This window comes from Hyperolius riggenbachi, chromosome 6, assembly GCF_040937935.1.
Source record: "Hyperolius riggenbachi isolate aHypRig1 chromosome 6, aHypRig1.pri, whole genome shotgun sequence".
Lineage (NCBI taxonomy): Eukaryota > Metazoa > Chordata > Amphibia > Anura > Hyperoliidae > Hyperolius > Hyperolius riggenbachi.
In genome coordinates this window covers 225,519,711-225,538,701 of record NC_090651.1, presented here as the reverse complement: position 1 = coordinate 225,538,701, position 18,991 = coordinate 225,519,711, and the positions used below count along the sequence as shown (strand labels likewise).

Here is an 18,991-nt window from a genome sequence, read left to right as displayed (position 1 = left end):
GGGGGTGAGGAGGACGTAGAAAAGCCTCTGCAATATCCAGAGGCTTCCCTCTTCTTAGGCAAGTACCAGTATACATTTACGCTTTTGTAGACGAGTACACTTTAAGCCTTATAAGCTGTGAAGTTGGGGCCTTATAGGATCGGACTGCTTTGCGCACAGCACAAACACAAATGCTTGATCAGATTGACATAAGGAGAATTTGTAGGTTCTGGTGCTCATATATCAATCGAAGGCACTTTTGATGGAGGATGAAAGGCAACATGGATACTGAGTGGTCTGCAGCTAGCTTACTGTTTTAGAGAAGCTCAGACCCAGCAATAACTGTTTAGTCCTTGTCAAAGTTGCATAGAACCTTGTGTGAAAACAGGACTTTTTATATATTCAGGCTGTACAGAATAAAAAAAAATGCAACTAAAAAAAAAAAATCTGACTGGAGGCAGCACATCAATACTACAATTCCATAACCTTACAGCAACCATAGTTCTGCCACTGCAGAAATCAGGAAGGTCATTATCAATACACAATCATTGCTTTATAGAAAGGAAAGCAGCAAAAGACTGAAGCTACAAGAGTTTCATGTTAATAATAAAGTCTAAGTTCAAAACACAAATTACAATGTGCATCACTTAAACCATGTTTTAAAGAATAGGTTTACTGAAATAGCAAGAGATAGAATTTAGATTCAGTGAGAATACAATAGCAATTAGCTGAACAAACCCAACACAACGAAGAGAAAAGGGAACCACTGTATAAAAGATTAGTATGTTACAAAGAACTGGACTGGTTGACATCCAGTGTCGGTCCTTATAAGGTCTATCCATAGATGTCAAATCTTCAATTTCTTCAACAACAATTATTCAGACCATGCCGACACCACTTGTTGAGTTAACATTTTAAGACATTTGGCATAACTAGTGACCCTGTCAGAAAGTTTTACTTATACACATGTATGCAGTGCTTTACTAAGAACAATAAACCCAATAATCACATCGTGGGTGACCATGAAATAAAAAGACTTACTCTTATGTCCCTACCATACTGTAGGTAAAATTCAGGGCTGAGCCAATTAAGCTGCCAGTAGGATTTTGGATTGGGGGAAACAGAACTCAACCTCTTTGTGGAAATCAGACTCTATAGCTGCAAGGTAAGAGTGGCAACCACCTAGTCACTCACTTCCTTCTGACAGCAGTCAGGATAATCTTCCCAACAGGGACAAACACACAGAAAGCCCAGGTGGATGACTCTCCTCTCTATCTAGAGTTAGAGGTATAGCTAGGCATTTGCTTTGATGGAGGGTTTAGTAGGAGTATAGAAAAAAATAAAAATATTACAAATGATTGTCAATACTTTCCTCCCAAATAAAACACATACCTCATGTACCCATGAAACCTACCTTTTGTCTGCTTGTCCTAAAAGGTCATCCTGTCACTTTATACTCCTACTTCATGACCATGTGTGAGGAACAGGAAACTCCCAGCTTTGTCTGAAATCCCTGCTCCTTCCTGCCTGTCTCAATACTGCAGCTGACACCGCTCTACTTATAAGAATTGATTTAGTTGCCACGGTCAACAAAATGTTCTTTTTTCCTCGTTGGTAAACATAGCCTGGTATTTCTACTCATCCATTCTATTGTCATGCGCCTTTAGGGTATTCTTTGACTCCCTGCCCCCACCTGCAAGCTTGCCTCATAAGCCAGGCTTTAATTACCAGCATGTTACAATGCTGATCCTGTCAGAGACGGATCTGTCATCACTGATTGTAGAACTGCAGCCCACTCCAAAATTCCTTCTGGAATTCGAAAGTTTTTAATGATGACTTAAAATATTTATACATGTTCTAAAAAAAGATTTTGCTTCCCTTTAAATAAAAAAAAAAAAAAATTATGATGTTTGTAAGTGTGGAGGGAGGAACGGGAAAGACTAAGGAAAAAAAAAAAAAAAAAAAGCCTTGCTTATGACAGACAAATAAGCTCTTTGTGTCAAATGAGGTGACCTGCCCGAAGTTTCTGCGGAGAATTGTGAATGGACAGTATTATGACTGTGCGGATGGACAGCCCCACATTTACTTCAACAGGGAAGAAATGAGAGAGAAAAGTTACAGAGCGGAAAAGGAGAAAAAAAAAGACAGGGAGGAAACAAAGAAACAAAATAATTACATACTGTTGACACGTTGACTCACATCAACCATACCAGCAGCTTAATATTTCAGCTTTTCAATGATATGTTCTGTAAGGCAGTGACTCAGACACCTTAACCATGTAGTCTCACTCCTACAGCTGCACTCACTTGACAAGTACATGGAGGCCCAGTGCACACCAAAAACCTCTAGCAGATCTGCAAAACGCTTTTTGGTTTTTGAAGCAAATTTTAGAGCGATTCTAGGCATGTTTAGAGACATTTTCTAAACATGCCTAGCGTTTTTTGGAGAGTTTTTGTGTAGCAGATTTCATATATTTTTCAAGTAAAGCTGTTACTGAACAGCTAACAGCTATAGTTCAGCTTCTGTCAATTATTATGCCTTATACATAATCGCCAAATATTACAAAGCTCCATACAATAAATGATGGGAAAACTACATGGACAAGTTAAAATTATTTGAAAGATAAAGCCCAAGCTGGCTACAATCTTAAGCTAAGCGCAAACAGACTTTGCTGACCTTTTGGTCACTATCCACGATCATTTCAGGTGACAGTTTAATGTATGTACTAGCTTCCCCACATATGAAGGTTTGCTTGTTGGATTTATTTTTCAGTGTAATAGTGTAACTGTATTCCCTGCGGTGGACAGATGTTGATGGATTGTTGGATACACAAAAAAAAAATAATTCCAGAAATGAAGACATGGGCTTATAAAATATTGAATATTAAATATACTGAATGCCGTTTTAGTTGGTAGCCAAGCAACAAGATAATGCCATATAAACAAAACTGAAATCTCATCTTTAGGGCTGGTTCAGACGGACGCTTGCGGAGCGTTCACCGCAAGCGTTCGGACCGTCGCGGTAAACGCTCCCATTCAAGTGAATGGGAGCGTTTACACCGAGCTTTTGCGCGCTTTTACCCGAACGCGGCGTTTGGGTCCCGATTTTCGCGAGCGTTCGGGCTGCCCCTGGAAGCAACATGTAGCTTCCAGGGAGCGGCCAACCGCGACGGCTAATGTTCCCCTACGGGGAAAAAAAACGCGACCGCATCACGACGCGACCGAAGGCTACTGAAAGCCTGACCGCGCAGCCGCCGCAACGCCCCCAGACGCGACGCCACACAGACGTCCGTCTGAACCAGCCCTTAGGTGGCCTGACTCTTGTCATTAGGGCTGGTTCAGACGGACGCTTGTGGAGCGTTCACCGCAAGCGTTCGGACCGTCGCGGTAAACGCTCCCATTCAAGTGAATGGGAGCGTTTACACCGAGCTTTTGCGCGCTTTTACCCGAACGCGGCGTTTGGGTCCCGATTTTCGCGAGCGTTCGGGCTGCCCCTGGAAGCAACATGTAGCTTCCAGGGAGCGGCCAACCGCGACGGCTAATGTTCCCCTACGGGGAAAAAAAACGCGACCGCATCACGACGCGACCGAAGGCTACTGAAAGCCTGACCGCGCAGCCGCCGCAACGCCCCCAGACGCGACGCCACACAGACGTCCGTCTGAACCAGCCCTTTTATGTGTGAACTCAGTCATAATGCTAACTCTGCATCCTCTTCCAGATAAGCAGCCTCAATCATTCACAGCTGATGAAGGGAGGGAGCAGTATAGTATTCACAATCCCTATGATTAAAGAGGCATCACCCTGCACTGGGTAACTGGCATGGTATTAATGAAAAGCTGAAGTCATGTAAAGAAGGTGCCTCCTGTCCTATACACGGCCTAAAAACTACCACACAAGCCATTCATTTAATGTCAGGAAGTAATATATTTCTATTTCAGTCAGTGCTAGAACCCACTGCAGTAGTGTATAGCTCTGCATAGATAATAGTTTGTTACAGAAGTCCACCTACGGCAAGTGTGAATACCCAGCTAAGCGCAAGAGTAAGTACAACAGGAGTGCTAAAGCCGAGGGACACAACACCTCCTGCACTGGCCGCATGAGACATCTGAGGGTTGTGTACCGCAGATTCAGAAATGAATTCTGTGAAGGTACAACACACAAACCCAACACCTCCTGCACTGGCCGCATGAGACATCTGAGGGTTGTGTACCGCAGATTCAGAAATGGATTCTGTGAAGGTACAACACACAAACCCAACACCTCCTGCACTGGCCGCATGAGACATCTGAGGGTTGTGTACCGCAGATTCAGAAATGGATTCTGTGAAGGTACAACAGACAAACCCAAGAGAGCTGCGGTTGCAGCTACCAGCTCCTCTTAAGAATTGATATTTGTTTAGAAAAATGTGGTTAAAAAGGTGGAAGAAAGTAAATCAAACATGGAAATTCCAGGAAAAAATAAAAAAAAAGTTTTAGTTTTATGTAATGTGGAAAGGAGAGGAATCTTTTTATATTTATTTATGGGTGCCCATGTCTGTGTGTACATTTCCCCTCACTCCCTCTGACAGGAAGTGGGAAATCCCTTCAGTGACAGCAAACTATAGCAGGGCTGTGGAGTCGAAATCTAAGCAATTTTTGGGTACCTAAGGTTGGAGTCAGTGGTTTCATAAACTGAGGAGTCGGATAATTTTTGTACCAACTTCACAGCCCTGGACTGTAGGACACCTAGGAGGCCTATCATGATTTATTTGCGGTCTTTTATTTCAGGTCCCAGGGATAGGAAATAAGAAAAATCTTCACAGGTGTAGACAGGCAAAAGTACATGTATAAAGCAAAGAGATTTTAACCCTTCTCATACTATCCAAAAATGTTACATGGAGTTAACTTTTAATGAACAATTACTTTAAAATCCACAAAAACTTTCTGAAAAAAAAGGATGATCCACCAAAATGGAGGACTGCTGACCTCATTTCCTTTACAACATAAAGTGCATCTTATATAAATGAAGCCAGTTATAGGGGGGATCCATGGTTATCTACACAGTGTTCTGTTCTATCATTTAAGACTGTTGAGAATTGTGCAGCGGACAAAAAAAAAAATTAAAAAAAAATTACATGATCTTGTTTCTTTCCAATTTATGGGAAATTCAGAAGCTCCATCTGCTAATCACTTTGCATCCGTTCCTCCAGCTCCCCTGAGATACGATTTGCATATGGAGAAGTGTGAGAAACAGACATGACGGCAGTAGCTTCGGAAGTCGAGAATCTCAGCCAACAAAGTTTCAGCTTGAACTGAAGACTAAATTGCTTACAAGAAGACATGAAGGAAATGTCTCCCGATTTGCTCAATGGTTGATTTACCTACATCTCCTAGGCAGATGCCTTTGTAGTAAGAGACTGCTGTCTGCCAACACCAAGAGATTGATTTACCAAGCCTCTCCAGCCTGGCGATTTCTGGAAGACAAGCAATTCTTCATGCATGAACATCTGTACAGTCACATATTTATGCACTTTGTAGTATGTGTTGCTATGGAATGGTTTGATATGACCTAGAGGAAAACAGCAAACTAGCCCATGAAAAGGAGAGAACTTTGCAGAACACATATTTCACAAATCAGGCCCAAATGTTCACATTCTCAAACTCTGGCAGTGTAGATGCCTGATGGGTAAATTAACTGGTGAATTACATGTATCAATAAGCCGAGCCATTCTAGTACCCTTTCCTTGTGTCAATCATGGGTGATTGAGCAATCATGTGAAAGGATGGCAAGGGCACCTACTTCCATGCACAGCATTCTGCATAACAGCTAGCCTCTTAGGTGAAGGAAACAAGGATCCTTTCACACTGTTTCCAGGGACGGATTTACCATAAGTAACTGTAGGGACATCCCTACAGGTGCCTGATAATGGATAGGTGGCTCACTCCCCTCCCTGAATTCCCCCCCCCCCCCCCTACTTCTCTATGCAGAGTCTGAGCAGAGCAGAAATGAAAAGTTACTGACCTTGCCCTCTGCATTCCACTTAGGAGATCTCCCTTCAGTCAGGGACACCACTAGCTACTTAATACTGAGGGTATCTCTGGCTACCTAATGCTAAGGGACACCTGTAGCTACCTATGATGGATAAGGGAGAAGTGACAGCTGGGCCAGCCAGCACACTTGTGGTGCGGTTCTGCAGAGGTTTGTAGAGGGCAAAGTCTAGGGCACCAGGACATCTGTGCCTATAGGCTCCTGTGATGTAAATTCAGGCCTGACCGTGTACGTTGCATCACAACTGCCAATACCATCACAACGTGACACAAGAATATTCCTATAGTGCTTTAACTTTGTATGCAGTACGGCAAATTCTAATGGACTAATGCACAACATGCTGGGAGTTAACTGGGTAATGCACATGTTTATAGTGGCAGTGAAGCATACTTTCATTTTACTGTTTGCTTCACCACACAGTCTCACTGCCGTGGTTCAACTTTCTGGCACCATTGCGATGGTATCAAAAAGCAAAGTGCACACTGTGACAGGGTCCTTAGGCTGACAAGACATCACTTCATTATCTGGGAATTGAACTGTGAAGTTCTCTTAAAGAGAATGGATTGCACAGAGCCTGTAGGTAACTGCTGGATCAGGTTTAGGTTTTAATTCATTTTGGGTAGTATGGAAATGGGTTAGAGCCTTTTTGGGGCTGCTTGTATTGTTATGAGGGCACATGTCCTTCCTGTCCTGACCAGTACAGACAGCAAAAAATTAAAGCTACACAGTGAAACAGAGTTGCTACTACTGATCAAGTTTTCATGGTCATCCCTCATTTCCTGTCCCCAGGATCACCAGCGTTTATATAAAAGTACACCGCATCTTCCTAGGCCGTAATACTGACCCTCTACATCAAAGTGCCTTCTCAGTTACCTCAAAGAGAAATCACTACAGCTAGGATACCTTATTTTTAAATTTTGGGAAAGAGGACAACATTGCAGACCAGATATGTCTCAAATGCAACACTGTGGTATATATATATATATATATATATATATATATATATATATATATATATATATATATATATATATATATATATATATATATATCTCAAATGCAAGTGCTATATAAGGTCAATCAATCAGTTACCAGGGACAGAAAAGTAAAAGTGGCCACACACACCATACAAATGAATTATCCAATTTTTCACCAAATTCGATCATTACAATCCGTTCTCCCGAAAAATCGAGAGCTTTTCTTTGATCGAGAAATCTGATCTGATCTCACCCCCCCTTTTTTTTTTTCGATTTTTGGAGATTGGACATGTTGGAAATTTCAGACCAACTTAATTAAGAATTGTATGGCGTGTGATGGATTGTCAATTACTTGATGTACAGTTCCAATCAATTTTTTTCTAAACTTTCAATTATTTTATTCATGATTGGGGAAAAATGTAACAAAGGTGTGTGGTACATTGGTCAGATTTTTGAATTGTTACAATCAGTCAGAAAAATGGATTGCTATTCTTGAATTGAACAGAAATTTAAAAAAAAAATGGTATAGTGTGTGGCCACCTTAAGGCAGAACCTCTCTACTGGGGAAACAGAGTCCAAAAATGAGTTTTTAACCTCTTTTTAATCTATCCGAAACTTAAATAATGTATTTTCCTGGAGTTGTGCTTTAAACAATACTAAAACACAGTGATGAAAGAGTCAGGCACAAGTTACAGGGATAAAAAGCAGAATAAACACTGCACAGGGCAATCCTGCACAAGTGATGCTGATATGCAGATATTTAAGAAGAAAGAAAAAAAGAAAAAAAAAAACAGTTAAAAAGAGTTAAAGTTTTACATGAAAGCATCTTTTCTGTCACTTGGCGAATGGGCAGCTGGCACTGAAGAGATGAATAAAAGTCAAAGCGTGACATTTTCTTTTGGGACGCAATGTCCTTGGCTTCAGGCTATCACCCACCTAACATAAAATTCTGACAGCAGCAGGGGGCCAATAATATTTCAAATTAAATGCATAACATCTGACTCAGTGAAGACCGCCAAGTATAGGTGAGAAAGTTCCAGGTTTAAGATAACCAAAAAGATGATGGCTATTACTGAGACCGCAAATTTTTTAAACGCCAGGTAATTTTTTACTTCTCAGGCATGGCTGTCATCCGCACTCTTGAAATACAGTCATGTCATAAGGACTGTTGTAGTTTTGCACAAAGAAGTGCAATGTGTAATACTGAAGCGTTGGGAGTGGGAGACTGCAGTTTTGTGCATGGTGGGTAAAGTGAACCTCCAGACTAAAAATCGACTCAGCAGCACTGAAAAGGCCTGGTGTTTCTTTAACAGTTTCACAGCATCAGAACTTTGTTTCTCTTATACAAGCCTCATTTTTAGCTGCACAGAAGAAAACTGCCCGGGCAGTTTTCCTCTTATGCTGTGCAAAGCATGATGGGATTTCTGATGTTGTTGTTCTCGTTCTGCTGTTTTGGTACAATTTTTTTTTTTTTACATTTTGAATTTGAAATTTGAAGCCTAGTGCGTACAGCTGGGAGGGGTTATCAGGACACCGGACAGTTGGAACTGTGTATCATGCTCCCTGTCACCTCCTTTCAACCAAAAATATGGCTGCCCCCATGACAAAGATGGCAGCCATGAATCACAAACATTTGCCTGTTCTTTTAAAACAGGGTGGGTAAAATGTTATATTACCTATCTATTCTAATTAACATAACTAATGTAACTTAAAGAGACACTGAAGCGAAAAAAAAATTATGATATTATGATTTGTATGTGTAGTACAGCTAAGAAATAAAACATTAATATCAGATACATCAGTCTAATTGTTTCCAGTACAAGAGGAGTTAAGAAACTCCAGTTGTTATCTCTATGCAAAAAAGCCATTAAGCTCTACGACTTTCAAAGTCGTGGAGAGGGCTGTTATCTGACTTTTAATATCTCAACTGTTTTCTTTTTCTCTGCCAGAGGAGAGGTCATTAGTTCACAGACTGCTCTGAAAGAATCATTTTGAATGCTGATTGTTGTGTAATCTGCACATATTAGAGAATGATGCAATGTTATAAAAACACTATATACCTGAAAATAAAAATATGAGAATATTTTCTTTGCTGCTAATCTTCTAGTAATTATTCATAGTACACAACCAATTCATTATATCATATATTTTTTCTCTCGCTTCAGTGTCTCTTTAATGACAGTATGTTTGTTTAGGCTGAAGTTCCCCTTTAAGCAAGTCAAATGGCCATAGCAAGACAAGTGCAAAAAAACACCATAGAAGCTGCTGAACAACACGGATTTTGAATGGTTGCTCTGGAGTAGAGCCCCAATTCTCTTTACACCTTTGATAAATCAGTGCCATAGGTTTTTTTTTTCCATTTCCTATACCATGGAAAAGTGGAGTCTCACTTTAAGGTAAAGAAGGGTACGCACTGTGCAGCAGGTTTTCAGGGAGTATTTTTAGCTCACCTGTTGCATTCGGTTTCCCCACACCCTGAACGTGCTGTAGTATTTTCATGACTAATCAAGAGGAAATACTGTACAAATGAATGAGCAAAGGGTTATTTAGACTATCTGAATTTAATATACGTGAGGTAAGCAAACAATGACACAATAGACTCCGATGATGCATTCATCTTCCTGCAAACTGGTTTTTGCTGTCATAAGTTATGTGACCCACTTGCACGCAGTACTATCAAACATACCATAGTACAGTCACTGAGCTACCAGGAAGAGACTGACATAGTGAGTGTAAGAGGAAGGAGTAGAAGCAAACACAGCTCCTGGCTGTAACAGAACTTCCACTGTAAATCGTACAAAACTCCAGCAAAAAATTCTTTACTGTATTTCAAAACAGATTATGTAAGGTCTGTTTCACACTGCCTCCGATTTGCTGCATTTTGCAATCAGTCTCTGATCACTCGTGAATCGCAAAACACAAGGACTTTGGGATAGGATGTAAAAATCGCATGCATACGTTCACATTAGTGTGATGTGACTGGAATGCGATTTTGCTCAGCCGCAAACATTGTTCCCGCTTAATTTTTAAAAAAAAATGTTTTAAGGGTCTGTGCTTGTGTTGTGAAAAGGGAGAGGAGCAGGAAAATCGTGTAGCAAATCACAGTGCTATGCAATGTTCTTGCGATCCAACAATTTAACTTTTTTCCCCTATTCCTCCATTGGAAATCACAAATGCAGTCGTGTCCATGCAACCCGCCTGCGATAATTGCAATGAAAAGCGCATGTTGTTGGTAGAGGAAATCAGGAACACAGTGTAATTGCTAAGCCAGTCCTGCTCTTGCGTTACTGCCTTGTGGACCCATCTGCATCCTGTGCTTTTTCCTCATGCATTGACGTCATGTATGGCATGTAGGGGGATGGCCCAGGGAGGCCAAGGAACTTTACCTGAGTGACTGGGCAACATCAATCCAGGAGTCACACATCAGCAGCAGTGTGAAGTCAATGGGGTGAAGCCATGGACAAAACTTAAATATTTTCAGCCCCTCCCTAGTGTCAGTATCCTAGCCTCTAAGGTGACCATACATTGTAGATGGGGAAACAGATTCAATAATTAGATAGATTCCTCTTGGATTTCTTCTGGAAATGTTTGCACATGCTGCCACACATATTTCCAACAGAAATCTATGCAACCACCTCCGCCTGCCAGGCCTCCAGGTCTCCTCCATGTGATGTGTGACCAACCCCTCGCCCAGGACACAGTGAGTGTGCAGTGTAGTTTTGCCCCATCTGTCGCCTCCTTCTCCGCATCTTTCTCCATTGCCGCTGGGGCGCCTGTACCTTGTGACCCCGCCACATGTATGTGATTGTCAGTACATGCAGTGAGGTCACAGGGATACAGGCACAGATGGGGGGGGGGGGGGCACAACAGAGCGATGCACACAAGAAGCTTCAGGTGGCAACAAGAGGGGCGAGTGGGGTGCACAACCACAAAGGGGGTTGTGGGCTGCTGTACAGGATTCTCGGCAGAGGTGGCCGCTCTCGGCAGAGTTCATTCAGTGTGTGTACACAACTTTTGTGCTGTCCGTTAGGATCGAGCTCGATTTTTAAAGGATATCCGAGGTGAAAATAAACTGATGAGAAAAACAATTGTATCTATCATCCTCCTCCCACACTTTCATTTTATATTTAAATCTAGTTTTGTAATTTTTTACGGTTTCATTTTCTCTGCTCAATGACACAGTCATTGAGGTATGCCAGAGCTAAAATCTTTGAATTGACACTTTATCTCTTTCCTGCTGCAGGAAGCCATTTACTGACAGGAAAGTGATTTATGGCACGACGGACCAAGAGACGGCCTCTGGCAGGCCATGTGAGGAGGGGGAACAATGGGCTTGAATGTTGTTGGCTTTATAAGTCATCGGGGACACACTTGTACATATGCTAGATTCTCAGTTGAGTTGAGCAGCTGCCTAGGCCAAGTGTCATCCAGTGTGCCTAGCTTAAGGCCTTGTTCATAGGGCAGTAGCTGGACTGGGCATGTGTTTAGTGGTAAACCAGCTGTCAGTGGCATGGAGGTACCTATATCAGGCATTTAGCTACTTTCACCACTGCCTACACAATGCACCTTGATGAGGTGGTTTTCCCCATTAATGTTTGGAAAAACACCCACAATCACCTGTAAGTTGCAAGTTGTCACAGCCCACACTACCACTAAATTAATTGATCTAAACCGTACATTTATAGGTATGGATTGTGATGGTGAACCCTGGCCACAGTGCAGAGTGTACCCTTTCCCTTCAAAACATGTGTCAAGCACAGCAGACCTTTGTTGCCAAACACTTTCACCAGTTTGATGACAGTATACGTTAGAGAGTGCCTCACCAAGCTCACTATGCCACCACAGGTCAGCACACTGAATGGCCTGCATTGAATGATGTCCAGTTACTGGATCTCTAAAGTGCAGTCAAACCTTTTAAAAAAAAGTGTTTTCATTACAATGCCTTTCAGGAAAAATGAACTTTTACAAGATAAAAAAAATAATAATCCTAAAACAATAAGCACTAACAATACCCAACATGTAACAGGAAAAAAAACAACTCTGCTCATACAGTTTTAAAAGCACACCTGAATTGAGAGTGATATAGAGGCTGCCATATTCAATTTTAAACAATGCAAATTGCCTGTTAGCCCTGCTGGTCTCTTTGGCTGCAATACAGTTTGAATCACACACCTGAAACAAGCATCGAATCCAATCAGACCCTGAACAAGCATGCAGATCAGATATTTCTTTGGCTAAAAGTAATAGAGGCAGAGGATCAGCAGGACAGCCAGGCAGTTGGTATTGCTTATAGGGAAATAAATAAATATGGCAGCCTCCATATCCTTCACTTGAGGTTCCCTTTAAATCATCGTACCAGGCAAACCAGAGCTTTACAATTGGTATGGTTTAAAAGGAAACATGGCAGCTTCCATATGCCACTCAGCTTAGATGTACTTCAAAGAGAACCTGAGGTGAGATGGATATGGAGGTTGCCACATTTATTCCCTTTAAATAATACCAGTTGCCTGGCAGTCTTCCTGATCCTGTGACTAATAGTTTTAGCCACAGAACCTAAACAAGCATGTAGCAGATCAGGTAAAAAAGGAAGAAACCGAGAGCCCAATATAGTGTAGTATGTTAATAACTAGTGGAAAATATAAATAGTGAGATGTAGATACTCACAAACATGGGTTACCACATAGGCAACCACTGTATATGCAGGTGAGGAGATTATACCTGTCCTCACTCAGGATTAAGATGTCGCTCTCTGTAGATCGGAAAGAAAGGGGTAGGTCACCCCTCCACCAGGGGTGACCACAGTATCGTAGTAAAAGAACAGAGGCGCCAGCAGGACAAAAATCCTGCTGGCGCCTCTGCTTCATCAGGCAATAGAGTGGGGACAAACAGAATTTCGCCAATAGCACGTGTAGCGCCTCTCAGAGGTGCTACACGTGCTATTGATGAAATTATGTTTGTCCCCACTCTATTGCCTGATGAAGCGGGCTGTGCCTGCGAAACACGTTGCATCTTTGGGGTACCTTTAAAGAAATGTGTTTATACTAATTCAGACAGTCATTTCGGGTCTGCTTTCTGGAGGTAAGTCCACCACTGCCTCCCATCAACTGTCAAAATTTTTAGCGAATTTTGTCCTGCTGGCGCCTCTGTTCTTTTACTACGATGTAGCAGATCAGGTACTCTGACTTAGGTTTTACTAAATTAGCCATATGCTTGTTTTAGGACTCAGACATTACTTATGCCAGAATATCAACAGGGCTGCCAGGCAACTGGCATGGTTTACAAGGAAATAATTTTGGCAGCCTCCATATCCCTCTCACCTCAGGTTCTTTTATGGTCTGTATATTTCTAGCCTACTTAAAATGGTACTTTTACAGCAAAATATGCTGATTTTTTGACAGAATTTGGTAATGTTACAGAACAAGAGTATTTTTTATTGTTAGTGAGGACTCAATATACAGTTTAAAATATTTTTTTTTCACAAATTTCTTTTGAGTGGCTTAGATGGCCATGAACAGTCTAATATGAGCCTGTGCTGGTACTGACTGACAGCTTGGAGACTAGACCATTTCTCAGCTGGGACAGAGCATCACTGTAAATCATCCTCTCCTGATATTAAAAGGGCTTATTCATCCCTCAGCAGCAGCAATCCCATTTACTACATCTCTACCACCACATACAAGAACATGCCAACTGTTCACTCTGCAATCTTTTTCAAATTAGACAAAGTACAGGCCACTCATCTACAAATACCTGTGAATTGGCAGCAGATATTAAAGTATTATGCAGCAAGTATGATGTATGCAATGCAGACCTATATTGTGGTGAAGTGATAGGCTACCTACGCCGCTGACTCCCCATTGTTGGAAATGTATAAATACTGTAAGTTCTCTTTGTATCAACTCTACAAGAAGAGGCGGTGTGGCCACAGTGATGGTGGTACTGGCTAAGGATAACTGAGCCAATGCCACTGTCACATAACCACACCTTTTAAGTTCCTCAAAAGATGAAATATCAAGTATTAACGATTGAGAAGGTAACTTTGGCTATATCCCGCTTTTATTCAGAGTTACATCAGTTTCCGGGGGTTTAGACACAGTTCCAAGGTATTGGTGTAGTAATAGTGGTAAATTGAAGACTTGAGCATACAGGTCAACGCGCCAAAAAGTTGACACTTGTACATTACAAGAAAGAAACAGCCACGACAACATGACTTGGCTTAAGTCAATATACGGCAGGCAGGATTACAACATATATTTACAGTCACCAGCACCATATTGCACCTCTCAGATAAGGATCAGTGAGTCACCATTATTGCTCACCTATGTTCCAGTGAGATCTCAGTACACTGTGCACTACTATTCTGAGGAGTCACCGGACTGCTTAGAGGAAAAGCTCGCAAAAGCAGCACCTACTAAACCTGACCCACAAAGGAGGGATTTTTTTTCCAACCAACCATAAGAGATGACAATCATGTCACGTCACTATATTCTCCTTAGCTGGGGCTACAGACCTGGTTCACTGGAAGTTCTGATCAGACAAGGACGGTGAAAGAATAACTCCGGGCAATGAAATTATAAGCACTCCGTTTTTTTGCTTTGCATGAAGCCAGTTATTAGAAAAAAAACTACATGTGCTTTTTTCTAATGGTCTTTTCATGGTGCATCAGCTGCATTGCCAGAATAAATTCTGCATGTCAATTCACTGCCCATACAATTCTATTGGCCTGATCACATCTCTGCATAGCAACAGATCACAGTATTCCAGCTTGCTGCATGCAGACTTTGAATTAACGCCCAGTCTCCGTTGCAGTTCACAAACGTAAGGCATGTATTATGCAATGCGCACAGTGTGAATCCAGCTTAAAAAATAAATAAATAAATAAATCTCCTTCCATATTGGGTGAAGTCTTAACAGTACTCAGCCTTCAGTCCTGAATACGTTTAGTGGAAGTCTAAAAGTAGGATTTTGTCATTGCTATTACGCATTTTTATACTTTCACAGTTTTCCGCAGCACTTTACAGAGTGGATTGAATTTTTTTATGTCAATAGCTAACTTTTTCCTCGGCCTCCCCCACGTTAGACTGTGAACCACTGAAGGACAGTTATTGATGTGACTTGTTCAAAAGGCTTCCTACAGATAAAATTGTTTTGGTGTAAATGTACAATAATAAAGAATAACACATATTCCACTTATTATAATAATATGTAATACACTTGTATTACATATTATTATAAGTGGAATATGTGTTATTCAAGGGGTTTGATTCAAACTAGTAAAACCCAAAATCATCATAACAAGCAGACAACTGGTATTTTGTCAGATGGAATACAGGTGGGCTACATTCGCTTTACATGTAAAGTTTTCCTTCAGGAATTGTGGACTACAACTACTGATCAGTAAACTAGGGACTGCAAAAGTAAGCCAGGCTTTGCAGAAGTTCCACACAGCAAAAGAGGAAGTGTATTAAACAGCAGCCCATACCTACAGCACTAGACAGGTCCATAGTGCATATTTACAATGCAGATTGCTTTAGAATATGCACTGACAAAAAAAAATACAAGGCAGCAGCCTGTAAAATAAAAACACCTCACCTTTCTTCACCCCTGACAGTTGCTCAGCAACCATTCTTGTCCTACCTGTGTTGCAGGTGCACCTTCAGCCAGCGACACACCCCCTTAAAGTGACACATCCAGTGCTAGAACTTACTATTTAATGTTAATAACTTGCTAGGTTTTTATTTTTCCTGATTAAAAATGTCGGTAAATTCCATTATAACAACAAAAATAAAATAATTTACAATTATTATATTTATCTAATTTAAAATTAAACTATCATTTAAAGTAAACTCAAAAAGTTTTCAGCATTGGCTAAACAGTAGGATCATTCTTATTCACAGAAAGCACCAGAAGTCCTCAGAACTTTATACTAACCTGATCTAACCTCTCCCCATGCCCAGGAGACTACAAAAACACTAGAGCCCTATCCTGCCAGCCAACTGCAACCAGGGCCAACAAGGACCTACTGTGACACAAGGGAGCTGATTGAAAAAACAGCAACGCACACAAGCCAAAAGAGAGCCAGAGCCACACGCTGGTACAGAGCTAGGGACAGGAATATCCCCTGTACAAGAGAAGTAAGGCATTGCAACAGAGAGTCACAGCAATACATGAGGGTGATATTGCTGGACCAAAGAGCTTACACTTGACAACCTAATGGTGTGTGTGTGTGTTTCTAAGCTGCAAGATTTGTAATATCAGCTTTATGTGAGTATTGCAGAAAACTTTGCTGTTCATAATAATGAACAATTACATTCTCCAGTAACATACAATATGCGGATGAGTTTGTACAAAACACTACATGTTTAACTGTACAAATCTTACCAAAGTAGCCCTGATTTTTTTTTATTAACATTAACTGTACAGTTGTGCAGACCATTGTATGAATGTATTTTTTTTTTACAATTTGAATCAAGAACCCTTCAGGCTTTCCAACACAATTCAGCAATATGCTAGGATGTTCATTTCTTTACAATGGTTAGTACTGCATACGTTTTATACAGTAAAGATCCCTGTACTGTGCAACACTATGTAAACATTGGACAATGCTGGTCCCCAGATTATATTACATTACTCAGATCATCATGCTACATATCACAGCAAATCTTGGATTATATCATTGCTTCCCTTTCAATGACCTGTATCAGAGATAAGGGTTTAATAGGAGCTTAGTGAAACATATGTAATGTTGGACAACCTAAAGGGCCCTACACTCAATATTATTCAGACAGTAGTACTATGTTATAGTGTTCTGAATACTATACGGTTGATAGAGAGTTTTGCTCAGCATAGTGCTAATACACATTATGAAGATCTGCACTGGTGTACTGTTCTAGACCTATACTGGTCAATGGTACAGATCCTTCAACCACACTGTTCAATATTACCAAGATCCATATTCTATTATTAGACACAGTACTGAACATTATTACTAAAGATTACATTTTTCCAACAGGTTACTGAAATCCTCAAGCAGTACTAAGTTATATCTCACAACATGATGGGCAATCTCTAATCACTTATACTATACATATATCACTTTATTTTGTCAATATGCCTTAACTATTGAGAAGATAAAAATACAGCATTTTCATTAAAATATTTTTACCCTAATAAACAGAAGTATAATTTCAGCCAGAGCAGCTATGTAAGCCTACTAGACATTAGGCAAAATAGTTTTGAGTATATAACCTAGACACAACTGCGTAACATTTATACTGTAAAATATCACAAGACCATAGAGAGCTAAGGTATAGGATTGTCCTACATGTCACTATAAGGAGTGCACTGTTCAAGACCACATGTATCTATAGGATTGAGATAAACTAGACGTGTACACATCTCGTGGGACCACTGAAATGAATACCTTGCACTGATCCATGTTACTGAAATCCTTCTGGGAATAATATATAGTTCACTAATCTGTAGGTAATAAGTCATATTTACAACTTTGTTCAGTTCCTTGCACATCCCCCTAGACAAGTGCAGCCACTAAAACGTCAGGTTATTATAAAGGTACCCACTATAAATAATCCAAGAGATATCCAATAGAGGCAAGTAAGTGGGCAAAAGAGCTCCTGGTTAGTTACCTCTGCAGTGTGCTCAGTCCCTGTGTTGATCTCTCAGAGCCAGCCAGATAGTTCCTTGTACATTGTAGGAATGGATCCTCTGTACTGCTGCTGCTTCCGGAACACAGAGCATTCCAGGCTGATCTTCTGTACAGAGAGCTGCTTGTACTGTTCCCTACACGCGCCTCCTCCACATTCACCAACCAGTGTGTAATTCCTACTGGCTGCAAAACCCTGCATAGGTTATATGAATGGGCTGGCCAGTGACGTCACTCCCTGACACCCACTCCCAGCTCGTGCTTCTTAAAAGGGCGACAGCCAATGTATGTGTACAGATTGTGAGGTGGGACCCGGGTTATGTTTGTAACGTGGAATCTGTTATTCACTTGTATGAATTTATCAACTCCAGCACTGCCTGTACTTTTAAATGCCCAAGTTGCCAAGGAAATGCTCACTATCTCTCTTTATGTTTAAGTGGAATATGTTAGATTAGATTGTTATCTCATGTGAGGGACAGTAATTTGTAAGGCAGGGATACAATACAATACAATAACATTTCTATAGTGCTTTTCTCCCATAGGACTCAAAGCGCTTAGGCTCTCTCAGATTCAGTAATTAGTAGGATGAAGTATTCACACAACAAAAGTTATATTTCTGCAAATGCCAAACTGAACAGGTGGGTTTTCAGTCTGGATTTAAACACGTCCAGGGATGGGGCTGTCCTGATCTGTTGAGGTAAAGAGTTCCAAAACGTAGGGGCAGCATGACAGAAGGCTCTGGGACCAAAAGTTTCCAAGTGGACTCTGGGTATGACTAGATTATTAGAACCTGTGGATCTGAGAATGCGGGGATTGCTACGCAGCTGCAACATATCTTTCATGTATCCAGGGCCTAGATTATTCAGGGATTTAAATGTCAGTAGGCCGATCTTGAATAGGACCCTCCATTCTATAGGGATCACACTAAAGCCTGGGACCCACTAGCAGCACTTTTCTAAGCGCTAGTGATTTGCATTGGACCTGCTATTTAATCTACGTTTTTTTTGTTTTGTTTTTTAGAAAACCACATCCCTAAGTGAGCTGACATACAGTGGGTTGCAAAAGTATTTGGCCCCCTTGAAGTTTTCCACATTTTGTCATATTACTGCCACAAACATGAATCAATTTTATTGGAATTCCACATGAAAGACCAACACAAAGTGGTGTACACATGAGAAGTGGAACGAAAATCATACATGATTCCAAACATGTTTTACAAATAAATAACTTCAAAGTGGTGTGTGCATAATTATTCGGCCCCCTTTGATCTGAGTGCAGTCAGTTGCCTATAGACATTGCCTGATGAGTGCTAATGACTAAATAGAGTGCACCTGTGTGTAATCTAA

At 40.9% G+C, this 18,991-nt stretch overlaps 1 protein-coding gene and 1 long non-coding RNA gene across 2 annotated transcripts in view; one reads left to right on the top strand and one right to left on the bottom strand.

Moving 5' to 3' along the window:
- The window catches only part of LOC137521353 (uncharacterized), a 95,839-nt gene extending 89,938 nt beyond the window's left edge, over nucleotides 1-5,901 (top strand). The window contains exon 4 of the long non-coding RNA XR_011022106.1: nucleotides 5,167-5,901. This is a non-coding gene — a long non-coding RNA (uncharacterized lncRNA). The remainder of the gene's footprint in view (nucleotides 1-5,166) is intronic.
- ERRFI1 (ERBB receptor feedback inhibitor 1) overlaps nucleotides 1-17,813 on the bottom strand; it is a 31,836-nt gene extending 14,023 nt beyond the window's left edge. Inside the window, exon 1 of the mRNA XM_068240483.1 lies at nucleotides 17,629-17,813. The gene's annotated coding sequence lies outside the window, so the exon portion shown is untranslated. The remainder of the gene's footprint in view (nucleotides 1-17,628) is intronic.
- Nucleotides 17,814-18,991: the final 1,178 nt, after the last annotated feature.